General features: G+C 37.5%; 1 non-coding gene across 1 annotated transcript; it reads right to left on the bottom strand.

The window, feature by feature from the left end:
• Nucleotides 1–495: 495 nt before the first annotated feature.
• Nucleotides 496–602, bottom strand: LOC127089567 (small nucleolar RNA R71). The gene has a single exon (XR_007791146.1). It is a non-coding gene; the product is annotated as a small nucleolar RNA R71 (small nucleolar RNA).
• Nucleotides 603–15,251: the final 14,649 nt, after the last annotated feature.

Here is a 15,251-nt window from a genome sequence, read left to right as displayed (position 1 = left end):
ATTTGCCGGTAAATGCAAAGAACCCGTAGTACCGGAAATTTAGTAGATCCTTTAGCGGAACCTGAATGTTATACTCGTGCATGCCTCTTACTCATCTGAATTATGAAAGCTATGGCCGAGAATCGCGATAGGAGACCTCTTAAGGAATTTGCCCAACCCTCTGATAAGGAACCTAGTTCGAGTATAGTAAACCCCCTTATACCTGCTAATAATTTCGAACTAAAACCGTCTTTGTTGCAACTAGTGTAACAAAACCAATACGCGGGTCTCGGAACCGAGAACCCGAATCAACATTTAAAAGTTTTTATCCAACTAGATGACACCTTTAAATCTAACGGCGCTTCACCCGATGTGATCCGTTTAAGATTATTTCCTTTCTCCCTCAGGGATAAAACACGTTCATGGCTAGATTCACTTCCAGCTAATTCAATAACTACCTGGGAAGACCTTAGGAGAGTATTCCTTACTAGATATTTCCCCCCTAGTAAGACTACTGTTCTTCGGAACCAAATAACTAGATTTGCTTAAAACCAAGGAGAATCGCTATTCGAAGCTTGGGAGAGATATAAAGAGCTATTAAGAGTTTGCCCACACCATGGCCTAGAACAATGGCTGATCGTTCACACCTTTTACAATGGACTCTATTATAATACCATGGCCTAGAACAATGGCTGATCGTTCACACCTTTTGCTTTTTAATTGAAATCATTCTTTGGAGAACACTCAATACACTTATCACAAGCATGAATCCTTGAGCCAAAACATCTTCCAAAGGAAGGAAAGAAGGCCAAGTTTTCACACAATACCATGAAAGAGGGGAGACTTACAATCTCACTAACTAGAATGCTTATGCCTTTTATGTCACAAATTTAGCGCTATGTTAAGCATTCGTAATTGGACTTATGTAAAAGTCATAACTATTTGAGGTCGGGCAATAAAATTTTGGTGTTAATGCATGTTAGAGACATGGTATAGTGGACTATGCTCATGAAACATACCACACACAAAAAGAACATGCAAAAGGTGTGGCCTAATCTCATCCATACTATCGCACCTCGAAAAATGCGATACCTCGCGATAGGATGCGGAAAAATGTTTAGTTCGAACAGAGTCGCCACCAAACTTTATTCATTCCAATGAAGGAATAGGAAAATATTGAGAAAACCTTCGGAAAGTATAATAATGGTCGATGCTACCATATTCGGGTTCGGGAGTGGATTACGCAAGGGGAAGGTATTAGCACCCACCACGTCCGTTGTACTCAACGGGAACCTTTTAGTTCAATTTTGCAATTTGAGTGTTAACTTATGTTGTTTGTTTTCTTTGAGTTGTGAGAATTGATAATAGTGATGGATGAAGACATCAGAAGAGGGAAAAGAATGGTTTTTTATTAGTGTGCTCGCGAAGATACAATAATCTCCTGTCTACGTATCCTTATGGTGCAATAAGGAAACCAAAGCATTCGTAGTTTGGGCTATTACGAATATTTGGTGTTTTTTTTATGAAATACTGTGTAGGTCGGCGTTCTAAAGGCTAAACGTTGGCTTGTCTACTCTCGGTGGAGGCTCTAGCACTAGTTTGTTGTGCGGATTAGAAAGGACTAACAGTGTTCTTTTTGAAAGAAGGGTTTTGGTCTCATGGGGTGTGACGAGTTAATTTGATGTGTTGGATGTTTTGTTTGATTGGTTTCGATCGCACGAGGGCGAGAAAAGGATAGATTTGATGTGTTGAGATATTTTTGTTGGATGACGATTACTCGGATGGCCGAGTAAGACAACTCGTATCCTAATAATCGGGAAAGGGAATAGAAGACTCTAGACCGCTTTCTTTTTCATCCTTAATTGTAAAAGGATTTTAATGATGATTAAGGTATTTTGAATGGATGACGAATACTCAGATAACCGAGTAAAACAACTCGTATCCTAATAGTCGGGAAAGGGAATAGAAAACTCTAGACCGCTTTCTGTTTCATCTGGGTAATTATGAAAATAAGGTTGTGTATGGTTAACGTTTTTTTAGAATAAACGACAAGTACTCGAATGGCTAAGTAAGACAACTTATATTCAAGCGTAGGAGGAGAGGAATCGAAGGCTCAAACCAAAAGGATGATAGCTTAAACAAGACTCCATAACCTCTATCACCAAAAGGATGATATTTAGATTGAACTGGACTTCATCACAAAAATGATTAGACATAACACCAGAGATTACCCTCAACGAGAGGATGATGGTTGAACCAAAATAAAAAGGATCCCTATCACCACAAGGATTGCCGACACCAAAAGGATGACGGTAGGCCGTAATAATTGCAGAGGTCACCATTCACCAAAAGGATGAAGGTTGGACCAAATCTCCAAGGATCGGTGACACCAAAAGGATGGCGGTAAGATCAAACGACAAAACTTGTTACCACCAAAAGGATGACAATAAGCTTTAAAAATGAGGGGTCTCCATTCACCAAAAGGATGAAGGTTGGACCAAAACTCCAAGGATCGCCGACACCAAAAGGATGACGTTAAGATCACAAATGTCAAGGATTTACCCCTACCAAAAGGATAACGGGTATCGTAAAAAGGGCGATGATTAGTATTATTCCTCAATGGACTTTCACCAAAAGGATGATAGTGAGAAAAATATTGGAAAAATAAGGCTATTGACAAAGTTCATTAAGCCTGACTTATTGGGTAGTATTAGAACATTACTAGGTAAGACTTGCTTGGGGTATCAACAACAAAAGGTTGCAGAATAAATATTCTCTGGGGAGATGTAGTTTCTATCAACAAAAGGTTACAGGAAACGAATCATTGAGTGACGCTCAACGCGAGACAAGGTAGGGATTTAAAGAAACACTTGTTTTGACTTAGCTGAGGATAACATCTTATCAACAAAAGGTTGAAAGATGTAACTCAAATGGGGAATGCCCGATAATAGGGTAGCAACTCATGCAGAGGAAGTGACAATGACTCAACTGAGGGTTGGCCTGGATGCCTATGACTAAACCTTGGATCTTGGTTCGTGCTATATGCGTAAATGTCATGTATATGTTATGTATAAGGTGAGGCATGTGATGCATGTTTGAATGCAAAGGATGATTGGTTTGTTTGGTATTGGCCCCCCTTTTCAAAGGCGATGTATTTTTGGAAACCAGTTCTGGTTGGATTTAGTTTTTGTGTGGGTGCCAGCAAGGCGGACTTTTTTTTTTGTTGTAATTGTCAATGTGGATTGGACTATTGATTGGTGACAGGATCTGACTTCCCGACACTCGGTAGTTGATGACGTGATGAAAAAACAAACAAATGTGGATACTCTTGGTGCCCCAAGTTTGCTCTCTTGCTGATATGTTGTGTAATTGCCCATGAGACGATCTCGACTTCTCTTTCTGAGATGTCTGGCCAGCCTGTAACTGAGCATAGCGACATGATCAACGCATGATGGGTATTCCTTTGATGTTCCCGAAGGATTTTTGTCAACATATAATGTTGTACTAGCGTGCACTTTCGACGTTTTTGTTGTGAATTCAAGTAGTCACTAGTGTCTGATGCAATCTGCTTGACTGACTTGAAGATATGAAGGTAGTTTTTCCCCTTGCATCTTGTTTTGCCCCTGACTTTAGGGTGTTCAAAGGAATTTTCCTCGAAAGGAATCCTTAGGAGTGATTATCCCATGGCATGGTCTGAGTTTGCTTTTTTTTCATGCCTAAATCTGGCCATGGTCTGCCCCTGATTAGCCTTTGAGGGACTTGCCTCAGACGGACTGAGTATTGAAGAGTTTTTCCTCCATGATCAACCGATGTTTGGAGATTTGCCTCATACTGACTACCTCTTTAGTCAACATAATCAAACGGATGCCATGCCCCTTATCCATAGGATTTATGAGATGGTCTTGATTCGTGTTAGCACCAATGATCAGGTGCCTCTCGAATTGCCCCTTGTTGGAATTTACTCGATGTCAAATACTGACTGACAATTAAGAATTGTTATCCAAGAAATGGTGGTGTTAATGCAATAGTTATGTAAGTTTTGAAAAACAATCATTCATTTGGAGTGTTGTGGTAGCGTGTGACGAATGTACCATGTGTCCAAACGCGATGTTGATTTTTGCCAGTGTGTGAGTGATATAGAGAGAATCGAATATTAGCAAATCTCTCAGAGTCAGTTTACTCAACCTTACTGTAGTATGCTTTCAGAATAAACCCTACTTCAATTAGGTCTTTTAAGGGTTGTAACGTGGCTTGGTTCATGGTTATTGAAACAAAAGGATATAAGGCTCAAAGTTTATTTTAACCCATCCCTTCTTCATGATGATCTCCAATCCTACGTTCGGTTAACTTAACACACACTTTACTTTTACGAGAGTTCAGCAGTGTAAGATCCATTGAAATGACAGTCATCCTATCTTGCTCTTCCCGGATGTTGGTGACCCTTTGATTTGGGTATGGCGGTCACTGATTCTTGTTTTGTTTTGTTGGAGACTTTCATTGTCTCCTTCGATTTTTGTTTTGATCCCTAACTGTTGCATGGATTGCTTGTTGAAGCTTTAATCCATCGGGATTGCCCCAATTTTTGCCTAAGTCTCTTTTTAGGGTGTTGGACTTAGCGGGCTGTTTTTGATTCTTTTTTTGGAAATTGTGACTGTCAAGTCATTGGTTATTGAGGAACATCCAACATAAAATTTGGGTTTGTGCGATTCCTTCGACACTTCAGGATGTGTGCGAAGACTGGTATGTAGTTGATCCTTGCATGGGATATCTCATCTTACGATTCGAATGTGTAGTCAGATTAATTGAACACTACCCTACCCCAGGTTAAGCATGAGGGTTTTTTAGATCCGAAAGAGACTCCTACTTCTAGGCTCGAAGTGGTTGACTAGGGATTAACTCCTTATCTCTCCAGTGTTTGGGATTTTGAAACAATGTCTTTACATCATCAGCAAGGTTTTATCCGAAAGCATACGATAAAAAATTATGAGTATTTTGTTTTCGTCGTCCTCCTTCCAACATTTACTAACTATAATGTGATAAAGAAGGTGAAGTGGAAGAGTATGTGTTTTTGTTTTACAAATGTCATAAATGAGTGAATTATGAAAGATTGATTCAAAGTATGCATAATTATCCCATTAATAAGACCAAATAGAAATAACAATGTTTAAAGCATACAGTACTTAGACAAACAAGAACAAATTACAAGAATCTGAAACGGTAAAAGTGGCATAATGATCACCTTTGCATGCTGGTTCAGGCTGGTGGGAAGCTTTATCTTCGAGCTTCACTCGACTCTGCATGCGTTGGCATGGGATTTGTTGCGACGTTTGGCCTAACTAGCGTGAAAGTAATTGCCTTATTGTCAATCAGGTCCTAGACTTTGTGTTTAAAAGCCTTGCAATTCTCCACTATGTGCCCTGGGGCTCCCATATGGTACTCGGAGTGACCATTTGCGTCATAGCCTGGTGGATAGCTCCTTCAAAACAATTGATCCATCCTTTAGCAGGTAGGGAAGGATCTTGGTGTATGGTACCGGCAATGGATCAAAATATATTTTTGGTTTCCTTGCCCTCTGCTGGGTAGGTTGACATTGTTGGGGAGAACGTTGCTATTGATTCTGATGTGGCAGCTGGTAAGCTGGCTCTTGATACGGCGGCTGATATTGTTTTTGATATGGTTGTTGATAGGGTGGCTGATATGGTGTTGGGATGACAGCGGCAACCTGTTGGTAAGGCCTAGGAACATTATGGCGTTGGTCTGACCTTCTGGCTTCTTTGGGAGATTAGGATAAGGTTTCTTCCTCCCACTTGAAGCATTGGCAGCGCAAGGTAGCTTTCCCTTCTTGATCTGGCTCTCGATTTGTTCTCCCACGAAGACAACCTCAGCAAAAGTTGGGAAACTGGATCCTACCATTTTCTCCATATATTGAGTATGAAGAGTTCCCATACACATATCAATTAGTTCTTTATCAAGGAGAGGAGGTTGGACACGAGCTGCAAGCTCTCTCCAACGTTGTGCGTATTCCTTGAATGACTCATTGTTACGTTGAGTCATGTCTTGCAGCTGGGTGGAATTGGGCGTTAGATAAGTATTATACTGATAGTGCCTAAGAAAGGCTTCAGCGAGGTCTCTCCATGACTGGACCTGTCCTCTTTCTAATTGAATATACCATTCCAAGGATGCCCCACTGAGGCTATCTTGGAAGTATTGAATCAGGAGTTATTCATTACTGATATGGGCAGCCATCTTGCAACACTAAGCTCTGAGATGAGTCATAAGGCAGTTGATCCCTTTGTACTTGTCAAAGTCTGGGACTTTGAATTTTTGCGGAATCACAAGGCCTGACACCAAGCATATGTCAACAGCGTCCAATCCGAGAGTAGTGTGAACCTCCAAGGACTTGAATTTCTCTTCCAAAGCATGGAGTCTCTCAAAAGCTGGGTCTAGGAGACTTCCAACATCAGGTTTGGTGGGTTGTGGCATGAAGAAAGCGTCATACGGATCTTCATCATCCATCATGGATCCATGTCGAGCAGATGTAGCAGAATGCTCATGGGGGTTTACATTGACCATCGGTACTGGAATAGGGGTCGATCCTCCTTTAGGATGGGTAGGATTACCATCAAGGTTAGTTACTTCAGGGATGCTAAGCGATGGTGATCCAAACTGAGCAGCATTTCTTCTGGCTTCGGCGCTAGTCTCAACATCCTTCTCCTTCTGAGCTAGGAGCAACATGGTTTCAAGTAAACAGTCCATCTTTGCTTGCATGGAGTCAATGTCTGTCCTCATCGAAACCTGGTTTGCTTCAAGCTGTTCGAGCGTCATCTTGTAGTTGCTGCGTGTCTCGTACCGGTGTCGAGTAGTCAGCGTTACTGGGCAAAGGTTAGAACATGGTGTAAATTTTTGTTTCTGTAAGATGATACGCAATGCATGTTTATGATATGCAAATGCATGAATTTTGTCATTTTTCTCAAAGGAATACAAACACTCAAGATCATTCACAAGTCGCGTATGTTAGAATAATAGGAGGTATAGGTTGCTCCAATTACTGAAATTCCCAAGGGTAGGCTCTAAAGTTAATAGGTTCCCCGAGTCATCGATTATCGTCGAGAGTGTCACTACCGTGATGAAGACTCGTCGGACAGTAAGACCCCTAAGATAATCTCAACATAGGCGAGGTCTTTGTATTGTCCCAACAAGGAAGGCTCCATGGGGATTCTACTACGCGATTCTCGAGTCCAAGATTCTAACAAGGTTCTCAGAGTCATAGATCGAGGTTTGAAATATTACTGTAAGATAATAATACGTCCAAGGGATCTCATCTGATTAGGGTTTTCATATTAACCCAACAAGTCTGGAACTTCGTAGGTTAATACTACATAACCGCTAGATATAGTGGGTTAAAAGGTCCCTAGAGTCATTGATCCAACTTGAAACACCATCGCCGTGACGAAAACTCGTCGAGCAACAATATCTCAAGAGAATCTCCTCTAGGCGGGGTCTTCGTATCTTCCCAACAAGGAAGACTCCTTGTGGGTGTCCACTATACAACCACCAACTTAGTCTTAGGGTTTTTTTGAGGCTCGGGTAGAGAGCCTATCTCACAAAGTACCAATAATCAGAGAAAACCCAATAGTGTCATAGGAAATAAACCACAACACAACAACTACAACAAAATAATAACAGAATAAAGATAACAAACAAACAAACAAGGTTAACATTTAATACAAATATTGAACTAAGCTACGCTTCACTCTCTCTTGCTTGAAGCATGGGTCTCCAGCAGAGTCGCCAGTTTGTCGCACCTCGAAAAATGTGATCCCTCGCGATATGACACAGAAAAATGTTTAGTTCGAACAGAGTCGCCACCGAACTTTATTCATTCCAATGAAGGAATAGGAAAATATCGAGAAAACCTTTGGAAAGTAGAATAATGGTCCTCGCAACCATATTCGGGTTCGGGACTGGATTACGACAGGGGAAGGTATTAGCACCCCTCACGTCCGTTGTACTCAACGGGAACCTTTTAGTTCAATTTTGCAATTTGAGTGTTAACTTATGTTGTTTGTTTTCTTCGAGTTATTAGAATTGATAATAGTGATGGATGAAGACCTCAGAAGGGGGAAAAGGGAGGTTTTTTATTAGTGTGCTCGCAAAGATACAACAATCTCCTGCCTACGTATCCTTATTATGCAATAAGGAAATCAGAGCATTCGTAGTTCGGGCTACTCCGAATATTTGGTGTGTTTTGTTTGATGAACGACTATGTAGGTCGGCGTTCTAAAAGATAAATGTTGGCTTGTCTACTCTCGGTGGAGGCTCTAGCACTAGTTTGGGTAAGTTTAAGGAATGGCTTAGAGGGGGGGTGAATGAGGCACTTAGACGATTTTCCGGATTTTTTACGGTTTATTGATTTTTACTTTCTTATGATGCTTATGTGATGAAAAATGGTAAAGTGCGGAAAGTAAAGAACACCATGATGTATAGTGGTTCCCCTCATAGATCGAGAGTACTCCACTCCCCTTTCAACACGAAAGAGAATTCACTATAATGTTAGATTCCTAGACAAGACACCTTAAGGCCTTTCTATCTAATTCTAACACACCAAGAATAGTCCTCTTGGATTTACAATGTTTAAAGTCCAATCGAGACTCAAATTATCACAAAAGGATCTCTTGCATCCACACACCAGATAGCAAGGATAAAACCTTACAAACTTATTCTTAACAATCCTAAAAATAAGTTGTAATTAAGAGATACAATTCTGAATTTTTGTAGAAGATGAAATAGTTGAAAATTTGAAGTATATCAATTTATCAATTGATCTTCTCCATTGTAACACTTAATTCTCACAATAATTATACGAGTCTTCTTTGTATGGAATGAAACTATGATGCTTAAAAATAAATTTTATGCAAGGTTTCACTCTTAAGAAAATTTGGAAGAACACTAAAAAGAATGTTTGAGAGAATACGAGTAATTGATTTGAAATTTTTTCAAGGAGGTGGATTTGAAATCTGAAAAAATGATGTATATATGTTGTCTAAACACCTCCTCAAAAATGGATGCAATTACCCAAAGGATGCCATGGTTCATGGTAAAGAAAATAGAAAAGTTTCCATGAAGAGATGCACTGATTTTTGCCTCTGGTTCAGTGGTAATCGATTACCTTAATATGGGTAATTGATTACTTTCCTCCAACGTGCAAAAATATTTGAATTTTTCACAGAGTAATCGATTACCTTAAAATGGATAATCAATTACTTCATCCGAGATTTGAAAAATAACTTAAAAAATGAAGTGTTATGATTTCTTTGATGCATAAAATTACTTCCAATGATTATGGGATGAATGAGACATGTTTGGAACACTTGTATAATCATCTAGAGGTCAAGTGTTATACCTATTAATTTAAAATACATATCTTCATGAGTTTCATCGAGACTTGATCATTTTGTTGAAAATATCCTTCATGAGCTTGAATCTTGATCAATCCTTTTTGTTAATCAATCTTACACTTGTAGAGAAGTTTGTCGTCATCAAAACATTTGAGAAGTCATGTCTTCATAATCTCCCTCTTTTTGATGATGACAACCCAAAAAATGAAAGTTCGATCCAAGCATGTTTCTCTAGCAAATGCTCCCCCTTAATTTATGATTTAAGGAGTCTTTTGAAATCTGCATTTTGTTAGAGAGAAACAGAAAACAAAGAAATAACACAATAACAATCTCTTCTCCCCCTTTGTCATTAACAAAAAGGGAAAAATAAGTAACAATAAGCAAACAACATACACCAAACACCACATAACACAAGAATGAAACCAAAGATAATACAAACATAATATAAACCAAACTTAGTACGGAATGGAAAGATGGATAAAACAGAAAAAGCCAACGGACTTAGCATAGTCTTAAAAGAAACTAGAAATGTACTAACTTAAAACCATAAACTAGTGAATAGCAAAAAAAAATTGCCAACTCAATCACTTTCCGGCATATCGACGATAGAGTACCAATGCTGAAGTGATTGACTTAATAAAAAAACAAGAAAAAACACTTAAGACCAAAAGTACTCTTTATGACAAAAACTCACGTGTGTTAAAAAATTTAAAAAAATTCTGGAAGTAATTGTGGTAATCGATTAGTCTAAAAAGGGTAATCGGTTACATAGATGAAAAACGTGTGAGGAAGGCAAAAACAGGCAGGGTAATCGATTACCCAATTTGGAGTAACCGATTACTCTAAGAAAAAAGTGAAAAACAGTAGCTTTGCACAACCCAAAATATGAAGGATTTCCAAAAAATTTAAGTTTGACAAGGTAATATACATACTAATGCAATTTTGAGTGAAATTTTTTTTATCAAAAAATTAAATTTACCTAATATAAAATCAACAAAAGGCAAAAATTTCATATACACATTTTAAAGAGAAATTTTACAAATAAAAAAAAAATTAAAAACTTGTGTACCTTTGCCTCATTATAATGTATAGTGAATAATTATGGAAGATTTATATATCACCTTCATCCAAAATGCCAAGTTCTCTTCGAATCTTATAAAATGGTTCTTTTGCGATTGGTTTTGTGAAAATGTCCCCTAGTTGATTATGAGTATCGACAAAGGTAACTTCGACATTCTCTTTAAGCACATGATCACAAAGGAAATGGTGTCGAATGTCTATGTGTTTGGTCCTTCAGTGCATGACAGGATTCTTTGTAATATTAATTGCACTTGTGTTGTCGCATAGGAGTGGTATGCATCCAAGATCGATTCCATAGTCACTTAATTGTTGCTTTACCCAAAGATTTTATGCACAATAACTACCCGTTGCTATGTATTCTGCTTCAGCCGTACTAAGAGCAACACACGCTTCTTTCTTACATGACCATGAGACTAATGCATTACCAAGGATGTGACATGTTCCACTAGTACTTTTTCTATCTGTTTCACAACCTGCATAATTCGCGTCAGAATAACCAATTAACTTACAAACACTACCTTTAGGATACCATAAGCCAATGCTGGTTGTTCCTTTGAGATATTTCATGATTCTTTTGACCGCCGTGAGATGTGACTCCTTTGGATTTTCTTGGAAGCGAGCACATAAACACACGCTAAACATTATGTCAGGACGGCTTGCCGTCAAATATAATAAAGAACCAATCATACCTCGATACTTCGTAATATCAATTGACACACCCGATTCGTCTTTATCAACATAGGTTTCGGAGCTCATTGGTGTTGACATTGCTTTACAACCATCTATTTCAAATCTCTTTAACAACTCTTTGCAATACTTTGATTGGTTGATAAAGATGCCGTCTTTTAGTTGCTTGATTTGCAATCCAAGGAAGTAGTTTATCTTTCCCATCATAGACATTTCAAATTCACTTTGCATTATCAACGCAAATTCTTCACATAGTTCTTTGTTGGTTGAACCGAAGATTATGTCGTCTACGTAGACTTGAACAAGTAAGGTGTTCCCTTTTATCTTCTTGATAAATAAAGTCTTGTCTATTTTGCCTTTTTCAAAACCTTTTTCACATAGAATATTACTTAGACGATCATACCATGCCCTTGGTGCTTGTTTTAATCCCTAGAGCATTTTCTTCAATTTGTATACATGTGAAGGATTGTTGAAGTCTTCAAAGCTCGGGGGTTGTTTGACATAGACTTCTTCATTGATGTATCCGTTCAAGAAGGCGCTGTTGACGTCCATTTGAAATAACTGAAAATTCATTGAACATGTGTAAGCAAGTAATAAACGAATAGCTTCTAACCTTGCAACCGAAGCGAAAGTTTCTTCAAAGTCGATTCCTTCTTCTTGGTTATACCCTTGAGCGCCCAATCTTGCTTTATTTCGAACAATTATTCCATTCTCATCAAGTTTGTTCTTAAACACCCATCTTGTTCCAATGATGTGCTTACCACTTGGTCTAGAAACAAGTTCCCAAACTTGATTTCTCTCGAATTGGTTTAATTCTTCTTGCATAACAACAATCCATTGATCATCTCCTAGAGGTTAATCAATTTTAGAGGGTTCTATTTGTAAAACGAATGCCATGTTTAAGCATGCATCCTTGAGATTCAATCTTGTAGCCACACCTTGACTAATATCACCAATTACTTTGTTAATAGGATGATTTTTATGAGTCCTCCATTCCTTAGGTAGATCATTTTCATTTGACTCTTGTTGAATCTGTTCTTCTGGATTCTTGTTTGAAGTATCTTCTTTAGGAATTTCTACAAAATCATCATCATCATCACAAACAACAATTTCCTCTTTCGAGGGGTTAGATTCGTCAAATTTAACATGCATGGATTCTTCTATATTTAAAGTTCTTTTATTATAAATTCTATATGCTTTACTTGTAAGAGAATAACCAAGAAAAATACCTTTATCCTATTTTTCGTCGAACTTACCAAGGTTGTATTTGTCATTGTTAAGGACAAAGCATTTACATCCAAAGATATGAAAGAAAGCAATGTTGGGTTTCCTTCCTTTGGTGATGGTTCATGGTGGACCAGTCCGGTGAGGTCCACCGGAGAAGATGACCGGAGCTCTGGCTCCGGCGATGAGTTGGCAAAGCTCTGAACCACATGATTCGTTCCTTTTGTTCTAATCCTGAGCGGTGGTTTTGATTGACAAAGTTGCCACGCGCTGACTAAGGTCTATGGTGGATAGCGCGCTCCTGGACACTTGATCTGCCACCTCAATTAATGAGGGAGATCAAGTGGTCCACGTATTTTTGTTTTTCTGAATTCTTATTTTAATTGCATTATTTTTAATAATTCATATTAAATTCAATATTGATCCAAAAAATATGGGACTTTCACCAAAAATTTCAAATATTTTTCTCTTCCATATTCTGAATTAAAATCATTTTTTGGATCATTATTAATATTTTTCATGAATTGATTGATTTTTCCTTTTTTTTTAATTGTTTAAAAATATTTTTAAATGTCCAAAAATTATGAAATTTTTTCTCCAAGGTCCTTTGACCTTGTTTGACCTATGATAAATCTCATGGCCATTTGTTTGGTGTTTTGATGAGATTTTAGGAATTGGACAAACCACATTTGAGTTAAATGCACTATTTTATTATTTTTAATTGAATAAATGCCAATTATTTTTGTTGACCACTTGTATTGACTTGTTTGAGTTTGCTTGTTGTTGTTGGGCCTTGGTCAAGGTTAATTTGACTTTGTCAAATAAATATCATTGGATTTAGGGGATTGATGGAATGTACATTCCATCTCCCAAAATGAATGAATGATATTAATTTGGTAAAAGTCCTTCTTTGACCAATTTGTGATTCCATTCATCCCCTTCCCACTCCAACTCATTCCTCTTCTTAATTCATTCATTCCATTTGGCCTATGACATCTCAAACTCCTCATGCTAGTTGATTGAAAAATTGACATGAGTATGGATGAGATTAGGCCACACCTTTTGCATATTATTTTATGTGTGTGGTATGTTTCATGAGCATAGTCTATTATACTATGTCTCTAACATGCATTAACACAAAAATTATATTGCCCAGCCTTAAATAGTTGTGACTTCTACATAAGTCCAATTACGATTGTTTAACATAGCGCTAAATTTGTGACACAAAAGGCATAAGCATTCTAGTTAGTGAGATTGTAAGTCTCCCCTCTTTCATGGTATTGTATGGAAACTTGGCCTTCTTTCCTTCCTTTGGAAGATGTTTTAGTTCAAGGATCCATGCTTGTGATAAGTGGGTTGAGTGTTCTCAAAAGAATGTCTTGGAAAGAAAAAGCAAAACAAAACTAACTTCTAATATATTAACTACTAACTTTTAATTTCAAGCTTTTACTTTAATGCAATTTACTTTTAGCACTTTATTTCATTTTCCATTATTCATATCATTCTAATTGTTTATGTTAATGTAATTTTCACTTTGTCCATTTGAACCATATATTGTGTGATATATTTTGTTTGTGTATACTTTCCTTGGTTGTGTGATCTTTGACCATTAATGTACATAATAATAACAAAAAATCCTACAAAACTTTTTGAGTGAACTATTGGCTTGATCTTGAGCAATTGGACTTAGAATCTAGGCAACCTTCCTAAGTTAAAGGACTTGGCCAATGCTAACTTGTTGAAGAACTAAGTGCTTGAAATTTGAAATTCATATGATACATCTTAGAATACCTCTCTAGGATTTATCTGAAACATGATCATTGTGAAGCTGTTATTTTGAACCTGTGACTTGTGGAATTCATCTGTTACATGGGTAATTTCTGAAGAAGATCATGGAAGGGATAAGCTTGGATGTGGCCATCTTTATTTGATGCCTTGCTCTTCAAGATGATATACTTGTGCATTTGTGTGTTGCTTGATTCTAAAAGTCCACGGGAATTCTGGGTTTCTATTGACATTTTTGTCTATTGGATTGCTACCCATTTGGTCAGATCTTTTCATCTTCTCCCCATTTCTTTAATTTCAAAATTACTCCATCCATTTTTCAAAATCTTCTTTGTGTGAACTATTTTTGTTCTAAACCTTGACCACTTTTGCAAAAAGATAGAAACTTTGGCCTTATGCCATTTCATTCTCAAACTTATTTTCTTAAATCAAACTTGTAATTAAATTTAGCCATACTTGAATTAAACTTTCAAAAATCCAAAAAGAACTAACTCATTCAAACCATTTTAGGCCTTTGTGCCTTTCAAACTTAAATTTTGTTAAAATCAATGCATCCACTTTGAAATTTGTATCACGAACTATGAGGTTTTGATGCCTCATTTTTATGTTGGTACGTAGGCAAAGTCCGAAGGTCTTGTCAAACATAAAAATATAATTAATGAATTTTTTTCTCATCCCTCCATTCTATTTGTTTTTAAACATCACTTTGTACCAAATAAGATAGGAGAATGGTATAGTCATGTTAGACATGTGTGGAGTAGTCCTTAACAAGTTTGCGTGAGACCCATCTGCTCAATGGAGACTCCTTTCGATTTGGTAATGTCACACAAGTATTTGTGGTTAGGCATTGTTATCTCTTATTGGGTCCGAGAAGCTGAAGACCTTAGAACATTTAACCCCTCTTGGCCTATTTAGGAGGTAGTGAAGCAACTGTTCAAGTGTAGACTTGATAACAGTTGTTACACGATACTACACTCAGACGAGTTTCTCTTGAGAATATTATGGGTCGATGAGTCAGTCATCTTACTTGTAATATCCGATAGATGGAATTCAGACTCTGGGAACTTTTTAGAACATGATCTATAGGTTTTTATCCTT

The sequence above is a fragment of the Lathyrus oleraceus genome, chromosome 5 (genome assembly GCF_024323335.1).
Source record: "Lathyrus oleraceus cultivar Zhongwan6 chromosome 5, CAAS_Psat_ZW6_1.0, whole genome shotgun sequence".
Classification (NCBI taxonomy): domain Eukaryota; kingdom Viridiplantae; phylum Streptophyta; class Magnoliopsida; order Fabales; family Fabaceae; genus Lathyrus; species Lathyrus oleraceus.
This window is presented reverse-complemented; position numbering and strand designations above follow the sequence as displayed.